This window comes from Camelus dromedarius, chromosome 10 (assembly GCF_036321535.1).
Source record: "Camelus dromedarius isolate mCamDro1 chromosome 10, mCamDro1.pat, whole genome shotgun sequence".
NCBI lineage: Eukaryota > Metazoa > Chordata > Mammalia > Artiodactyla > Camelidae > Camelus > Camelus dromedarius.
Window position 1 is genome coordinate 8,224,118 of NC_087445.1, and position 18,722 is coordinate 8,242,839.

The following is an 18,722-nucleotide window of genomic DNA, read 5'->3' on the forward strand; positions in this document are numbered from 1 at the left end:
TTTGTCTCTATTATTTCTTTAAAAGAAAATATTTCAAATTGGTTTGCCACTCAGTGATTAGTTCCATATGTGCCAATTGTTCTGAAACTCCAGAAGAAACTTCACATCCTAAGTAATTGAAAAAAATTCATTAATTCGAAAAACTCTTTAGCAGCCTACAGTCAGTTGCTATTAATAGTTCTTTCTTATTATATTGGGGGAAAAAAAGAACGCATCTTTAAAACAAAGCAGCATGCCTCACTAATAATATCGTGGGTTTTATCTTCCTGCATACATCATGTCCAATAGCCCAGGCAAGCTTTTTCTGAATTTTTAATCTCATTGTTTTTTTCTTATTTTCATTGCTGTTCTTAACAAAAGAAAAATTTATGTATTTATGAAGTGAGGAAGATTGACTATGCATAAAGTTAGATACAAGTTCTTGCTTATCAATCTAAAATAGAAGTTGCTTTCATTATACATACATCAGTTAGCCTTCCCAAAATATTTACACAAGGGATACATGCAAATAATCATCAGTAATGCATATGTATGCTTTAGAAGATGGCTTTCCTGAATAATCTGGAAGTGATCCAACTTACAGATTAGGAAGCTAAGACAGTTTTTCACATACCTTTAAGCTGAGTTAAATAAGAGAATTTTAAAATCAATTATTCTCATACATAGAAATAAAACATGACATACAAAGTACATTCAACCTACTTGTGAATATTTGTCAACCATCAGTGATTTAGAAGGACTAAATTCTATTTATAGATTAATTACACCATTCTAATGGATGATACTTATATTTTTAAATGGAATTTTGCAATAAAGAAAAATTGAGACAAATAAGATGATAGAAAATAACAGAAGAATCCCAGAAAGAATTCCCTCTGAATTCCTATGTGCATAGTGTATGTATGCTAATCACCTTTAAAAACTAAACTAAAAAACTACCTTGTCTAAAAAGTTATTTGCATGATTATTGCCAACAGATGAGTTTTTAAACGTGAACTGTAAGTCATTTGATTTAACACATATTATTAATTTCCTAAAGGAAATGAGGAAATGGAGAAGCAGTTCTCAATATGTTGTTAAGCACAATAGAATAGGAAGCAAAGAAATCAGGAAAAGGTGGGAATATTATTTCTACAAGTACGAGACATGAGGAGAAGACTGATGGTAGACATGTCTACATATTGAGATATGGGGAAGTCATTTTGGCTTGCTTATACACGATTCTGCTTAAACTTTATGCTAACTGAACAGCCTGTTTTGTGACCTATTAAACATGCATTGTACATCTGCCTTAACCATTAAAGAAAAGAATTCATTTAAAAATCAAAATGGAGTAAACTGTGGTTTAGGCATGCAATATGGAGCCAGGTGGCCATTGTGGATGTGGTTTCAGGCACATTCCTGCATTATTGAGAACCTGAATTTTCTGAATTGTATCAAACTCAAGGACACCATGAGCCATTCTGAAAATAATAGCTGCTAGAGGCTGCCAGATGCAACCTTATGGTCTCAAGTTCTCCCCTTGTAACTATGCAATCATTTCAGACCCCCAAACTACCCTTGCTTAACAAGCACCTTACTTATTGCCAGCTCCAATTACAATTCTTGACAAGTAACTTATGTAATTTGTGGGGTTTGCCTTTAAAGTCTCCCCCATGTTGCAGTCCAGTGGAACACAATTTAACTGCTTCTTAAATCTGTGTCTCCTGGGCTATGGTCCTTACTTTGGCTCGAATTTCTATTACAGATTATTTATTGATTATTTCTTTCAGCAAGGCTTAAGATCCAAAGCCACCGAATGGATTCAGATTTTGAAGAGACATAGGAGTTATAACCCATATCTCCTGTAGATGTTCCTCTTTGTGCTGAGTCATCCCAATATACATTGTTACTCATACACTCTGTTATTCACACAGTTACTATGGACTGGTGACCAGGAAAGTAGATTGGCCAGCCTGTTGGTATCACCCTGAAGTGTGGGGTGAGGTACTCATGACCTCAGAGTGGTCCACTGAGACACCTTCCTCAACTTCCATTTCCAGTTCCGTGTCTTTTAGATCATGGTAAGACTGCTAGTTCCCTCATATCTTCCTGGTTCTTCATGTCCAGTGGCGCATGGAGATGATAACTGGCAAGTTGGGGACATAAGTCTTTGGATGAGGAACTTTGAGTCAATAAATGCTTCCTTTAGCTTGCTTGGTGAGGTCGATTGATGTCTTTCCTGAAGCACCAGTCATCAGAGAAGCTTGAGACCCTCCAGTTGTGACTATAGGAAACTTTGTGTCAGACTCCTCACTGCCCCCGGGGCAGCCCTGCCCCCCTCAGTGCCAGCGCTTTGTTAGGCGTCCTGTGTGGGTTTTATTTTTTATTACTGTTAATCAAGTAGTTTCAACCATAGCTTGTATGTTCACATCCACTGTTGCTTCCAGTTCATTTTTCTAATTTTGGGCTAATTTTATTGTTTTAAAAAGACATGCAAATGTTAAGAAAATGGCACAGCTCGTAGTAAATGTAAGCACATGTGATGAAAGCCTGGGGCAGAGAGGCCCAGGGGAGCTCAGATTCCGACACCAAAGCATTTACCTTCCGTTCTTGCTCAGCCCAGGCTCTCAGGCAAGGAGGTGGGACGTGGTGGCTGGGAAAGGAGGGGAACATGACAAGCCACCCTATCTCAGGAAATAGGTGAAAAATGGGTTCCCATATCCTCAGTATTCTCTGGCTCAGTCTCCCCTAGGTGTGGGAGCCAGTTAATCTGAGGATTGCTGGAAGCACTACCACTGTCCAAGAAGCTGCGGACCAGTGATAGCTAAGCCGAAATGGGTCACTGCCACCAGGTGGCGTCAAACTGCAGCTGGGACACGGTCAGTTTGGGGTCTCAAACCTGGACCTCAGCTCCAGATGGGGGTCATTTTATTAACCTCACAGTAAAGGAAACTCACATCTTGGGCTGCTGAATTTTTTATATGTTAATTATGTCTAAAGTAGAATTTTACTGAATGTGTTTGTATGTAAATTATTTCTTACTTTTTAAAACACAAATGTGATAATCTTGTGTATATTGCTTTGCATCCTATTTTTCCCCCAAATACCTCTTGGATAGCTTTCCATAATGTATATCAATTATTTTTAACGGCTGCATTGTATTCCATTACATAAACTTAGCATAATTTGACTCACCTAATAAGATTTTTTTCTGCTTTTGTGGTCATTTTTGCTGTTATTATAAATAATGTTATAATGAGAATTCTTGAATATATATCTTTGTGTAAGACAAATTCCTAGAAGTGGATTAAAGATACTCAATAGAGAGCACAGGACTCACTAACAGAGAGATGAGATTTGAAAGCACAGGAGTTGACAAAGGGTGGCTGTGGCTCCAAGAGCACCATATATAAAGCACAGGAAAGGAAGACAAAGAAGTAAGGGACAGGGGAACTGGTACCCAAAGAGAAACCAAGTCAAACTAGAGGTGGGTTGGTAAGGACATTGGTTAACAATATGACACAGATTCACAGATTCAAAATTTAGGTAAAGAGAAAAGTCTTCATGTTATGTTGTTAATTCCAGGGCTGCCTACAAGGTGCAAAATTATTCTGTTTACAAATTCTTACTGTAGATGGCATGTATACACACATAGTTATATCTCTGTGTGCCAAGAGATATTTATAAATTGAGAGGCAGATGGCTAAGATAGCAGATGCTGAACACTTGAATCCTAGTTTCTATCAAGTACTGGTCCCTGCATGGTCCCAAGAGGAAATAATATATATACACAGAACGCAAGCCAGGCAGATGAGGAGTTTTTATTACTCTAAGTGTGCATCCCAAGCCCCAGAGCAGAATTCCAGTAATGAACCATATGGAGAACTTCTTTAATTACTGTATCTTTATTTCTTTTAATTTAAATTCTTCCTCTTTATTCTCTTATAAAAGTAATATACGACTGGGAGGAAGAAGGGAATGTAAGCAGAAAGGGAAAGTCTCCCCATAATTCTAGGTCTCAGAGATAAACATTGTAACCAACTTGGTTTATATCTTCCAGGCATCTCTTTTAATAGCTGCATACAATACCATTGGAGGAATGTGTATTTTATTTAACCAGTCCTATGCTGATGAGTATTTAGACTGTTATCAATGTTTCTGTCATATGTAACTCTGCAGAAAATAGCTTTATACACGGATCATTGTGCCTTTAATGGGTTATTTCCTTAGAAGGAAATGCCTAGAAGTGAACTTTCTAAATCACGAGTCTGTATATTTTATATTTGGATGTATATTGCCAAAGTACCTTTCAAAAAGGCCGCACGGACTCTGCACTTGACAACAGTATAGCAGGCACAGTTTCCCTGTGCTCTACTTGCAAGACTGAAGATTCGTGTGTATAAATTAGGTATTTTCTTATTTCTGTGAATTGTCAGTTCGTATTTGTTGGGTCATTTTTTCAGTTATCTATTGTGGTTTAACAGACTACCCCAAAGAAAACAACCACCATTTTATTAGATGTCATGATTTTGTGGGGTCAGGAATGCGGGCAGGGCCAGCCAGGTGACTCTTCTCTCCCCATGACGTTACATGGGGTCACTTGATGGTCTGGAGCTGTGCCTGGGGTGGTCTGCAGGGTCCCGGAGGGCTTCTCTGGCTGTCGGCGTCTTGGTGGGGATAGCTGGGAGGGTGTGCTCCGCTGGGGCCTGGTCCTTCTCCCTGCAGTCTCAGAGCCTCTCTGTGGACTCCCCAGCAGGGAGGTCCAACTTCTTACAGGTGGCTCAGGGCACCAAGAAACCAAAACGAAAACTTCTCAAAGCCTAAACCCGCAACTTCCATAGTGTCACACCCACTGTTCCAGACTGGTTAATGTGGCCACGGGTTGTCCCAGATTCAAGGGGAGGCCCAGCAGGCCCTACCTCTCAATGGGAGGAGTGCCAATAAGAATCTGTGGCCATCTGTATGTCACAAATGCTAATATTAGTATATTTCTGTTTTTTAATATAAGTCTAGTTGACTTTTTTAAAAGTATAGTTGATAGTATATTTCTTTTGTTAAAAATCTTCCCATTTCTTGGGGAAATCCTACTTGGACATGGTGAAAAGTTCCTAAATATGTTCTTTAACTTGTAGGTATTTTACCCAAGGTTTTTGCATCTATCTTGATATGTAAGATTGATTTAGAGGAGAGTATAGCTCAGTGGTAGAGCGCATGCTTACCATGCACGAGGCCCTGAGTTCAATCCCCAGGACCCCTCCAAAAGTAAATAAATAAATAAACTACTTACCTCCTTCCCCCCAAAATGTTTTTTTAAAGATTGATTTATAGTTGCTGTTTTAAGTTTCGGTACCAAGGTTGTTTATCTTTGAAGCAGTTTACAAGGGATGAGAATCTTGTGATTTTTGAACATTTTGAAAGGCTTACCCACAAAGCTATCTGGGCCAGGAGGTTTTTTTGGAAGGAATTCTCTGATCATTTATTAACTTTGTTCTTGTTGCTCAGATTGGAAAACCGAGTCAGTTATGATCATGTAATGTTTTTTTCATACTTAACCCTAAAGCTGTGCATTGTGGCTTCATATGTGAACTTGGGAAGCACTTTGTAATATTAAAGAAGGAACAAAGTGTTCGAGAAATGTGGGGAGGTAGTACTCTCTGGAAGGTTTATTGCAGGCACAAGAAGCTAATTTTAGACCTCATCTTAATTTTTTTCCATAAAATTCAAGAAGATGTAGAGTCTTTGAAACAAAACAAAAAATGAAAGGGGAAACTGATAAGAGACTGAGCTTGAGAGGCAGGCAGAACGAGGAGTCAAGTCAGGGCTCTTAGGAGCAGCCTTACTCCTGGCAGTCGTGGGGACCAAAGCATACTTGTTGGTGCATAAGTGAAGGATAAACCGATGAATGAATGCTGAGGAACACCAGTGTGGTTTGGTCTCATGGACACTGTAGAAGAGCCAGTGGCCCTCGGAGACCATGGGAATATCCTCTGACGGCTGCTTTTGCTGCATGCTGGGCTCTCTCCCCTCCACACCCCGGCAGTGGTCACATGTTTACTCTCCACGCAGAAGTCCAGCGTGACTGGCCCTCAGTTCTTCCCTTTCCATTGCTTGCTGCCACTCTCCTGGTTCACTGCTTCCCCTCCCTGAGTGTTGCACAGGCTGTGGCTTTTTTTTAACCACTTCATTTCCCCAGCAACTAATCAGGTGTGTCCTTGAATTCTAGATTTTCTCAGGCACACAGCAAGTGAAAAACATACTTAGACTCCTGGAAGGCTAGATCTAGAAGATGTCATGGGACATCTGGTGACACCTGTCTCATTCCTTTTATAGATGGAGAAAATGGCCAGGCTGATGGTAGGAGCAAGATTGACTTAGTGCATTTTGAGAGGCCCGAGTGTGTTTATGGGAAAACAAAAGACATCATTTGAGGTAAAGTTATCAGTTTAGAAGGCAGCTGTGCTATGAGGATGGACAGACACATGAGAAGTTAAAAATCATGAAACTGTCAAATAGGAGAATAAATGTCAGTACGATGGATGTTAAACATTTGAAGTGATGCAATGTTAAATGTTCTATTTAATTTATCCAGTCCACTATACAGAATCAAAAAAAAAAAAATCCTTTCAGTGAAATTTTTCTTGACAGCTTCTCCGATGTGAGCCCTGTGCAAGCAGAGAACAAGTATGTTCATCTCTGGTGCCTCCAGTATATACACTGTCCCTGGCCCAGCCTAGCCCTGTTGATTGAACCTGTTGTGTCTGCCAGTTAAACACCCATGTACTGCTTCCCCTGGCCTTTTAAAATTATGCAATTTAATAATTCCTCGAAATTTGCAGAGTTGTATAATCATTACCACAGTCGAATTTTTAGAACATTTCCATCATCACACACACATACACACACAAAAGCCCTCATGCCTATTTCCAGTCAACACTCCCCTGACCCTCCACCCTCACTCCCATTCCTACTCCCAACCCCAGGCAACCACTCATCTACTTCCTGTCCTTATAGATTTGTCTATTCTGGGTATTTCATGTAAATAGAATCATACAATATGTGGTGTTTTGTACCTGGCTTCTTTAATTTAACACAATGTTTTGAGATTCATCCATATTGAAACATATATCAGTACTGGATTGCTTTTTATTGCTTGAGTAGTACTCCACTGCATAGATATACCACATGGTATCTATCTATTTGCCAGTTCATGGACATTGAGCTGGTTTCCACTTTTTGGATATTCCTATCCATGTGAACATTCACATGCAAATCCTATGAACATTCACATATAAATCTTTCTGCGGACATAAGTTTTCATTTCTCTTGGGTAGACAATTAGGAGTGGAATTTCTGGGTCATACAATAACTCTATGTTTAACATTTTAGGAAAATGCCAAATATTTTACAGAGTGACTACACAATTTTACATTCCTACCAGCAGAGTGCAAGAGTTACAGTTTCTCTGCATTCTCACCAACACTTATTATCTATCTTTCTATCCATTGGCTTTGTAAATATTATAAATACTGTGTGGAACCCCATACCACCTTCCTAGATCCTTAGGTGGAAGCTGCCATCCTGAACCACATTTTAAGAAATAGATTAATTTCCTTTGTAGGAGCTGAGGACCTATGCATACCTCCCAGCTGTTGTATTCAAATCTGGAAACTCAAGCACTTTTGTAAAAATATCACACTACTTAAAGCTGATTGTGTGTATGTGGGGGGGGTGTACACATGTGTGTGTGTGTGTGTGTGTGTGTATCAGAGACTGTTAATTATACCTCAATATCCAGTCTTCCCTTTTTACATAGAAATCACATTGTTGGGTGGACACAATCAAAAATTACAATTCCCATCCTCCTTTGCGGCTAGATGTAGCTATATGACCAAGTTCAGGTGAATGGGATATGAGCGGAAATGTTGTGTAGCTTAGACAGAAGTAAGCCCTCCTTTTACCCTTCTCCATATCTTTACTGGAAAGTGGAAATAATGGTAAAGGCTGGAGTAGCCCTCTTGGACCAAAGATGGACAGCGTGTGCTGAAGTGGGTAGGGCATCAAAATAAAGGATGATTGCAGGGTCACCATACCAGGCCTGGATTGCTTAGCTGGTCTTTAACATGAGAGGTAAATATCTTGTTTACCCCAGGGTTATTTTGAGGCTGTCTGTTATAACAGCTAAAATGTGACGTTACTGACTTCTAGAAAGCCCCAGTAAAAATATGGCTGCAGCATGAGAATCTCCACTGATGAATATGGTCACACAAAGGCAGGGTAATGGAGTAAAAAGGGCACTGGACTCAAAATAAGGTTACTGGAGGTTTTGTATTGACCTTATCTCTGGTCAGCTCTGTGACCCCAGGAAAGTCACTGTATTTCTTGGTGTCCCTATCCATAAAACCAGGTGGTTTTAGGCAGTTAAAAATAATTTTTTAAAACTTGAAAATAAAAAGCAGCTGACTTCAGAAGTAATTCACTATATTCATTTTCACTGGGAAAGCCACTTAATACAATTTTTAAATGTATAAACTTGAACTTTTGGCACCAGCCATCTCTAATAAAATAACAGAATGACAGTCATTTTCAGCGGCTGCATCATTTGCACAGGATTCAGAATTCCTCCTTAGATTAGCTTTTTAATCTTCCCAATGGGTGTCATTATACCCATTTCACAGACAAGGAACCTAAGGTTCAGTGAGGGTGAGTACCCAGCCCTGTCATGCAGTTAGTTAGTGGTGGAGGCAGGATTTAGATTCCCAGGTCCAGAGCACACTGCCACCCTGCCCGCGTCACCATACCTAACTAGTCATTGTGAAGCATATCAGGAAATCAACGGTATTTGTTGGCCCCTGGCTTGCATGGCCTCTTCGGCCATTGTGACTAGGAGGCATTCTTGTACTTTAAAATGAATCAACAGCGCTTGCAAATGTGCTCACTGGGTTAAGGTGACATGTGGAGCAGTCACGGTGACTCATCTAAGGAACGCAGGGAGACTTGAGCTAATGGGGAAGCACACCTGCCAAATGCTGAAAGGAGGATCAGCAGCTCTCAAGAACTGGAGACTTGCAGCACTGGGCAGAGTGACTGCTGGACCCCGAGGACCAAGCCTCCTGGGTCTGGCTGGCAGCTGTGATTCAAGGGGGGTCAGGCTCCAAGATGTGCTGTTTCCTGCCCAATGCACTTTGCAGAGGCACAGCAGAGAAGCTGAGCCTGATGGACTCTGAACACTAGCTGTTTGGTTTTGTTTTGTGTTTTTTCTTTTCTTATTCTGGCAACAAAATTAAAACTGCACCTAGGGATTTATCCACCCTTTTGCTGATCTCGATGTGAACTGTGCAGTGAAATCCATGCACACAGCACTGACTGTCTCCCAGGGTGTTGCTTAAAATGTGGCTGAGCGCAAATGGAAAAACATCAAGTCTTGTTGAAGTCAGCACACAGAATTAATCTTTAAAAGTAATGAAAGAATTAGTTTCACTCTGTAAGATAAATAAATGCAAAGTGTGGTGAGTCAGAGATGTTCTGCTCAGCTGCTTTTAGAAGGAGACTTCCTGGGAAAGGCTGCTGTGTACTTGGGACACATTTTAAGGCCACTCTTATACCTTATGTGATTGTGAAAATGCTTTGGGTTTCTTTTTTCACCTGAGGTTTTTAACCTGCCATTATTTACCGTCAGTGCTTTTTAACATTGGGAAAGGTAAAAACTTAAAGTGTCTTGGTCCCCCCCCCTTCTTTAACTCTTAGAAGCACAAGTATATTATTTAAGTAAAAATAAAATTAGGAACCATCTCAATACTTAAAGCCGATATGAAATAAGGCTCTCTGCTTTCCACCCATCCTTCATTTTATTTTCACCTTGACCCTGAATTTCATGCTTTGGTTTTTTCCTAAGTTTGGTTCATGAACCATCTGCTTGGAAGCACCAGCATTGCTCATGTCAAAGTTGTTCTGAAACTCTGGGGTAAGAGGAAATCAGACCAGAGGACATTGCTCTCCCAGTACCCAAGGAAATGAACAGAAACATTATTTTTCAAAAGGCCAAGAATTAATCAGCAGCAATCAAAATTGAAAAAGGATAAAACTTCACATAATAAAGTTTGAAAAGTAGCTCTTAACCTTGCTTACCAGACCTGCACCCCAGAAAGAGAACTAAGGAAAGGTGAGTCAAGAAAATTCTGATACTCGGAACTCACCTTGATTTGAAGAGAAGTGGCTAGGAAGGTGAGTAAGTGGGGAGACTGAGCCTCAAAGCCACTCTCTCTACCACCAAGATCCTGACTGAGGCCCAAGGGGTTGAAAGGGCAGGCCATTCTCCAAGGTCATTGCTGAGCTGGAGGAGCCAACCAGAGCCCGGGGATTAGGAAATTCCTGGCTCTCGCTAGGAAGCCTGGCCCTGGTAAAGGACACTTGCTGGGGTTCAGAAGAGAGAACGCAGCCCCGGGTCCCAGCAAGGGCTGCAGGCAGTTCCAGAGGAGCTCTTCTCCTTCCCAGTCTCAAGTCTCAGGCGACAGAAAAGTAAATAGAAGGTGACATCCAGCCCCCAAGTTGCTGTCCACTGGGGTGATACACAGTTTCTGGGGAAGCTACGAAGAAGGTCGAGAAGAGCTACAGTAGATCAGAGAAACCAGAGAGTGCATTGAACTGCCCACTGTGGCCTGAGCAAAATTAGAATGAATGGCATGTCAACCTCCTAAATGTGTGTGTGTGGGAGAGAGAGAGAGAGGGAATGAACCAGGCACAAAGGAAACAGCCTGGAAGAAAACAAATCCCCCAAAACAGAAGAAAACTGCCCCAGAGTGCCTTGTGCTAAGGAAAAACTTTAAAATATGCTATCAAGAAAATAATAACACAAAGGAAAAATGCTGAAACAACACAAAGAGATGGAAGAGAAGTTGCAAGGCTAAGGAAACCGATCAGGACCAAAATAATCCTACTACAGATCTAACAAATAAGTTAGAAATCAAGGAACAGTCTAGACACAACTGAAGAGTTACTGGCATTATGTCTTAAGAGAATCACTATGAACACAGCTGAAAACTAGAAAAAAATTAAAACAAGTAGAGACAAAATAAGGTGTTCAGATCTAGGTGATACAAAACAGAGATAATTATGGTCCCTGAAATAGCATACTCCACAAAAGAAGATTAAAAATTATTCAGAAATACAATGAGGGAAAATTTTTCTGAAGAATGACATCTGCTATTGAAAGGGCACGCTATTTACCCAGCGGCTATTTGATATAAAACAATAGACATTGATTAAGATATTTAACTTTAGGGGTAAAGAAAGGTTTCCTGAGGCATCCAAGCAGAAAAGGCTAGTTACCTACAAGGGGGAAAGGTCAGGCTGGCCCCTCACTTTCCCATAGAAGACAGGTGAGCAGTATCTGCAATTTCTGCAGGAAAGAATGTGAGACCTAATGATACTATACTAAGGCAGGTTGTCATTCAAGTTGCAAGGCAAAAGGCAGGCATTTCTAAACACACAATAAAATAACTGGAGGGGGAGAAGAAGAAATAAAAAGAAAGGAAGGAAGGAAAGATAACAGAGTCCATTTTAACACACACAGACACACACATACTTCTTTGACAATAAAATCAAGCCAATCAAGAGATGAAGTTAAATCACCTAATTTTTCTATCAACTGTTTTTTTTTCTGAGATTGTCAAGGATTCGGTTTTCAAATTTCAGAGAAAACCTCACCTGCTTCAGGGCATCAAGAAAGAGGAGGATTGAAATGTTGGGGATGGGGGAGTGGGAAATGGGTGAAAAGGAAGTACAAAAAGGATACAAAAGTATAAAAGTCAATCTATTAAGTTGACAGTTTTGCATCAGGTTAACCTTTCCTGTGCTCCATAGCCTCATTGGCAATGTGAAAATAATAATCTCTCCTTCATGGGGCTGTTGGGAAGAATGAAAGAGAAAAAAATATATAAAGACCAGACCACAGAACCTAGTACATTCTAAGTTCTCAATGACTGTAGTCTCTTTTCCACCCCACCCCTTTCTCAGAGCCCTGAACAGTGGTGTTTTTTGGTTTGGTTTGGTTTGTTCACACAGGCTCACTTTGTATTATGCCACTGTAGTTTTTCAGGTTGAGTAATTTATGGCTTAATGCTAAGTATTTGCTAGCAAACGCTTCATAAAGCAGCATGGGAAGATCATGGGCTTTGGCATTAGAGCTAGGCTTCAGTCCTGGGTTGCCTCTCTCATATACATCGTGGGAAAATCTGAAGGAGGAGAAAGTGAGGAAGCAACAGAAGCAATGTTTGAAACAATCATGACTGAGAATTTCCCCCAAATTAAAGTCACATGGAAACTCACTGGTCCAGGAAACTCAGGAAACATCAAATAGGATGAATGTGGCTAGATTGTTGTACTTGCCTCCGGACTGGTTCTTTTTGCTTCCAAGCTCTTCCTTCTCTTAGCTGGCATCTGTATTGTTGGATAAATGTTGTTTTTGCAAACAAATCCTATTACTCTGATTATGAGACTTCGTGGACCCCTTACAGGAAGTCTAAACCCCTTGGTATACACAGTTACTCAGCGTCTCCATGTCAGCTTCGCCATCCGTCACTCTCTCATGTACCTTCCAGCCTCACCAAGCATCTCCTTTCTCCCAGAATACTCCATGTGGCTTTGGGCCTCTCTCCGCCTGTTCGTGCTTTGTCAAAATAGCCTTTCCTTCCTTCTCCACCAAGATAATTACAAATAATTTCAAACTTTTAAGAAGTTTGCTACTCTGATATGGCCAGGAAGTCTAATTCAGGAGTTCCTCAATTCACAGTCCTGGGCTTTGTCCCTGATCTCTACTCTTTTCCTAGGTAATGTCATCCATAGCGTGACTTCAGTTATTGACAGGCACATGATCTGCAAATGTGTGTCTCTCACACAGACTTTTCCTCTGAGTTCCAGACTCACATATCCAACCGCCTGCCTGATAATTGCCTTTTTTTTTTTAATATTAAAGAGCCTTTTAATCCTCGTAAAAAATTATGATGTAAGGACTATTGCTATTCTCATTTTGAAAACTAGAAGACTGAGGCTCAGAAAAGTGAAATACATTGTGTGAACTTGCATAACTTATTAACGTTTGATGGAATTGGAACACAGGACTTTGCCCTCAAACTTTCTGCTTGTATCCAACACGTCATTATTGCCTTTTAAAATTTACATCAGGGAAATGCAGGTAGCTTGCTTGAAATATAATAATGATAATAATAATAATAATAATAATAATAATAATAATAATAATAATAATAATAATAATATTACTGTTGAGAAATGGAACCAGTTTATTTGAATAGGAATAAATCAACATGTAGGCAATTCAAACTCAGACAATATAACAGAATCTTAGGGCTGGATGGGATTATTCAGCCCACCCATCTTTCCTTCTTGATTATGGGACATGTTTGAGGTTGTCGTTTTTTAAATAAATATTTTTATTTTTCATCTGAATGGATTAATACTGCTTTTTTTGAACAACAAGGAGAGAAAATGAATCACCTTATTTTTGTTTCGACTTCTGACTCCAGCCATGTCTGATGACCTATCTCCATGATTTTTTTTAACCTTGCAATGTGTGCATCACTAGCCCTCTCTTGTCTTTATTTTTTTATTGTTGTTGTTGTTTTTGTTTTTTTCCTAACTCATTTGGGTTGAGGTTCTCTCACTTACTTGATATTTCCTTTTGGATATCTCAAGCAATTTCATATTAAACAGATTGAGTACTAAAACTCATTATTTTCTGTGCCAAACTGGCCCTCTCCCAGTGTTCCCTTTCCCAGTGATCGACACCATCGTTGGTCCAGTTATGCCAGTCAGGAACCTAGGAGTCATCCTAGATTCAGTTCTCTCTCCCTTCCCACATCTAGCTACCATCGTGGCCTGCCCTGCCTTCCATGGAGCTCTTGGCTGTCCTTGTCTCTCCACTTCCCCTGCCACCCCTTGAGTCCTCTTCTAGCCTGGATCACTGAAGTAGCCAAGTAATTGATCTCTCTACTTCCGTTTCTTGTTCCTTTCAGTTTGTTCTCCAGAGTGCAGGTAATCTTTTGGACACGCAAATTCAATTATCTCATTCGTTGCTTAACATCTCACAGTGGCTTCCCACTGTTCTTCGAAAAGTCTAACGTGGCCCTCGACGTGCTGCGTGGTGCACCCTACTGTCAGTGCCTGCTATGCATCATGGTACCTCCCACTATGGGATCTCAGAACATGTTGTTTCTTATGCTTGGAACACTCTTTCCTCTCCTTTTCACCTAATTAACTAATACTCTGCCGCCTAGTACAAAAACTCAAAGGGGGAAAAGGCCATTTTTTTCTCCCCACATCCAGGCAGGCACATGATCTTGGCCTGGAAAAGCAAATAAAGGAAAGCAAATAAGGGAAAGTTACAGAAGCACAGGGCTGACTAGAGATTATTCTTGGCTGGGCAGAGATGAGAGTTCATTGTCATGGGGACAAGTGTCCAGGGGTGGCAGGCATTAGGGGCAGGTGCTAGTTCCTGTGTAAGAGTCTTGATTATGCCTAACCTCTGTCGGTTCCTGACTTAGTCTGGTTCTTTGACATTTCTATCAACTCTGTGAGCCATCTGATACTCTTGCAGGAGGTTATTTTTCTGCTTAGCCAGAGTCAGTTTCATTTTTATTATTGAGAATCTTGATGAATAGGACAGTGAGATTCCTTTATTAATGGCTGATTCATTTGCAGGAGAGGAAGTTCTGTGGCTACTTTGCCCATCATTGTATTCAAAGACCTTCATACAGTGCCTGGAATATAATTAAGGACTCAATAATTTTTTTTTTTCAGATGAGTAGGTAGATCCCTCTTGATATTTCAGTAGCACTGTGCACGAATCCCTTAGTATTGTAATCCTCGTTTTGCCTTTAAGGACACATGCCTTGTCTTATTCATCTTTGTGTTTTGCCAAGGGACTGACACTGCCTGACTCATAGTAGGTGCTGCAGGGGTGTATGTTAATTAAATGGGAAATGGGAACCACCAAATTAACTTGCTTTGTAAAGCTGGCTGGGAGATGCTCATCCTAGTATCGTGTGCCAAAGTCACATCTCTTTCTTGCCCATCCCACCCCATTCCAAGCACCTGTAGTCAGTCACATACAGTAGCCTTTGTACCTCAGCTATTTAGTTCACTCTACACTTTCCTTGATTAAAAGGTAGCTACCTATGCTTGTCAGATTAAAGGTTCCGATCATCTAGGGAGCTCAGCATTGGAATTCCAAAGAATGTATGTGTGTTTCTGTCACCATCCTTATGCAATGGACCCTTGTAGATTTTTTACCTCTCTCTATATTTAAAAAACAAAAATAAAAAGCTTCATTGAGGTATAGTTTATACACAATAAAATCCAGCAATTTAAAATGTACAAATTTATTAGGCACTAACAAATACACAGTCATGCAATCAGTACCACAATCATGATACAGAACACATCATCACTCCAGAAAATTCCCTGTGTCTCTTTGCAGTCAGTTCTCACCTCCCTCCCCCAGCCCCTGACAATCGCTGATTTGCTTTCTAACCCTGTGGTTCTCCCTTCTCTAGAATTTCATGTCAGTGGAGTTATATGCTATGTAGTCTTTGTGCCCGGCTTCCTTCCCTCGGCATAATGCTTCTGATATTCGTCAGTGCGCATTGCTTGTGTCAGTAAGTTGTTCCTTTCCATTGCTGGGTGGTGTTCCATTACCTGTTCATAGCACCATTTGTTTATCTGTTGACCAGCTGATTCATTAAACTTGTTTCCAGGGTTTGACTGTTATGAATAAAGTTGCTATATGTATTTGTGTGGATACATGTTTTAATTTCTTTTGGGTAAATCTAGGAGTGCGATTGCCAGTTCATAGGGTAAATAAATGTTTAACGTTTTAAAAAACTGCCAAACTGTTTTCCAAAGTGGCTATACCATGAGGCCTTCCCACCCCCAATATATGAGAGTTGTGACTGCTCTGCATTCTTGCAACACTTGGCATTATCATTCTGTTTAAATTGTATCATGTGTGTGGTGTGTGTGTGTGTGTGTGTGTGTATGTTTGCATTTCCCTAATGCCTAATGATTTTGAGCATTTTATCATTTATAACTCTTCTTTGGTGAAGCATCTGTTCAGATCCTTTACCCACTTTTAAATTCAGATTTTTTGTGCTCTTATTATTGAGTTGTAGAAGTTGCCATGCCTGTTAAAAACCTGCTGGTATTTGGGTTGGGGTTGTGTTGGCTCCGTAGATCAATTTGCAGAGGATTATCATCTTAACAATATTTAATTTTCTCATCCATCAAAATGCTATATCTTTGCCTTTACATAGATTTTTACTTCCTCTCAGTAAGATTTTAGTTTACTGAGACTTTAAGGTTCACACTTTAGTTTCTCAGTGTGTAGCTCTTGCATTTATTTCACTACATATATACCTAAATGTTTAATTTTTTGATGTTATTATAAATCATGCTTTTAATTTAAATTTCTAATTATTCATTCTGGTATATAGAAAAACGAGTGATTTTTATATGGATGTTGTATCCTGCAATCTTGACAAACTAATTGATTTCTAGTAGCCTTATTGGTCTGCAAATAAAAATGGTTTTAGTTCTTCCTTTCTGATTTGTTTACCTTTTGTTTCTTTTCTTAGCCACGACACTGGTTAGGGCCTTTAGTACAGCATTGAATAGAATTGGTATGAGAGGGGATCTTTGCCTTGTTTCCAATCTTAAGGGAAAGCAGTAAGCATTTCGCCATTAAGTATGACATTAGTCATAGGGTTTTTTTCATAGATGCTTTTTACCTGGTTTAGGAAATTCCCTTCTGCTAGTTTGCTGAGTAAGTGTGTGTGTGTGTGTGTGTGTGTGTGTGTGTGTGTGTGTATGTTTAAAATCATGAATGGGTGTTAAATCTTATCAAATGCTTCTCCGTCTAGTAAAGTGATGATAGATTTTCTCTTTTAGTCTGTTAATATAGTGGATTCCATTGGTCAATATTTGGAGAATAAACCAAAAATTGTATTCCTAGGATAAATCCTATGTAGTCGTGATTTTTTTCAAAATCATTTTATAATACTACAGGATGTGATTTGCTAAAATTTTGTTCAGAATTTTTGTATCTATATTATGAGTGGTGGGGATCTATAATTATGTTTTTTTAAATACCTTTGGCTTTGGTATGAGTATACTACCTCCCTCACAGAATGATTTGGGATTGTTACTGTGTCTTCTATTTTCTCAAAGAGTTGTGTAGAAATGGTGTTATTTCTTCCTTAAATGTTTGATAGAATTCACCAGTGAAGCCGTGCTCAGAGAGGTGATTAGACAGGCTTGCCAACCTGAAAACAGGATGCTTTAACACCAGGCCTTGAAAAACAGTTTGTTTATTTATTTATTTATTTATTTATTTATTTATTTATTTATTTATTTATTTATTTATTTATTTATGTTTCCTTGCAGCTGGCACCTTGATCCCGAGGACATAGCCCAACATTTCTTTTTCTGTTCTCTTTCCCACCAAAGTTTCTTTGCCAGGGCTAAGCTCAGCAAAAGGGAAAAAAAGCCCATAAAAGGAAAAAGCTGATTGGCCTCAGCATCACCAGAATGAAGATATGATGGCAAAACCTTCCAATAAAAACCGCGCAGCTCAATCGGGGGAGGGAGCCTACCTCAGCCGGTGCCTGGCTGGTGGCTCCCCGCTGGAGTGCTGTCCCTTGTCCTTCCTCTCTTCTCTTTGAGCAGTAAAGCAGTCTTTCACTTTGCCTCTCTGCCTCTGCTGAGAATTCCTTCTCAACCGGCAGGCAAGGACCCACACTTTTGGTGGGCTTTCCAGTTTGAGAATCTGTCTGCTAACAATATGGAGCTGAAGTATTCTTTGTAGGAGGTTTTTAAACTACAGATTCAATTTCTTTGATAGATATAGGGTTATTAATGTTATTTACTTGCTATCGTGTGAGTTCGGAGAGTGTGTGTCTTGCAATGAATTTGTCCATTTCATCCAAGTTGTTGACTTTCTTGAAATGGCCATGTTCATGACATCTGTCATCTTCATTTTAATGCATGCAGGGTCTGTAGTGATGCCATCTCTTTCGTTCCTGGTGTTAGTGAATTGTGACCTATTTCTACTTTTTTCTCCTCAGTCTGGCTAGAAATTTATAATTTACTTTTTATCTTTTCAAAGCTCCAACTGTCAGTCTCAGTGATTTTTCTCTATCATCTTTCTGTTTCCTCTTTCATTAATTTCTGCTCTTTTTTTCCCTCCCTTCTGCTTACTTTACATTTTATTTGCTCTTCTTTTTAAAAATTTCTTAAAGTGGAAACTTAGATCATTGATTTAAGGCCTTTCTTTTTCTTAAACATGTTCCTAATTTTTAATTTTTCGGAAAATTATTCCTAATTTTCCTTGTGATTTCTTTTTTGACCCATATGGTATTTAGAAATGTGCCACTTAATATCCAACCAGCTGAGTATTTTCCAGTATCTTTTTCCTGTTATTGATGTCTCATTTACCTCCACTGCACTTAAAGAATACATTTTGTATGATTTCAATTCTCTTAAATTTGAGACTCATTTTGTCATTTTGAATGTTCCCTGATACATTTGAAAAGAACGTGCCTTCTGCTGTTATTACTTGGTGTGTCCTGTAAATTTCAATTACATCAGATTGGTTGGTAGTGTTATTCAGTCTCCTGTGTTCTCACTATTTTACTTGCTATTCATACTGTTGACAACAGACAAGGGAGTGCTGA

At 39.6% G+C, this 18,722-nt stretch overlaps 1 long non-coding RNA gene across 1 annotated transcript in view; it reads left to right on the top strand.

Annotated features, from left to right (window-relative positions):
* Positions 1-17,777, top strand: part of LOC116151773 (uncharacterized) — a 174,693-nt gene extending 156,916 nt beyond the window's left edge. Inside the window, exon 11 of the long non-coding RNA XR_004135277.2 lies at positions 17,434-17,777. This is a non-coding gene — a long non-coding RNA (uncharacterized LOC116151773). The remainder of the gene's footprint in view (positions 1-17,433) is intronic.
* Positions 17,778-18,722: the final 945 nt, after the last annotated feature.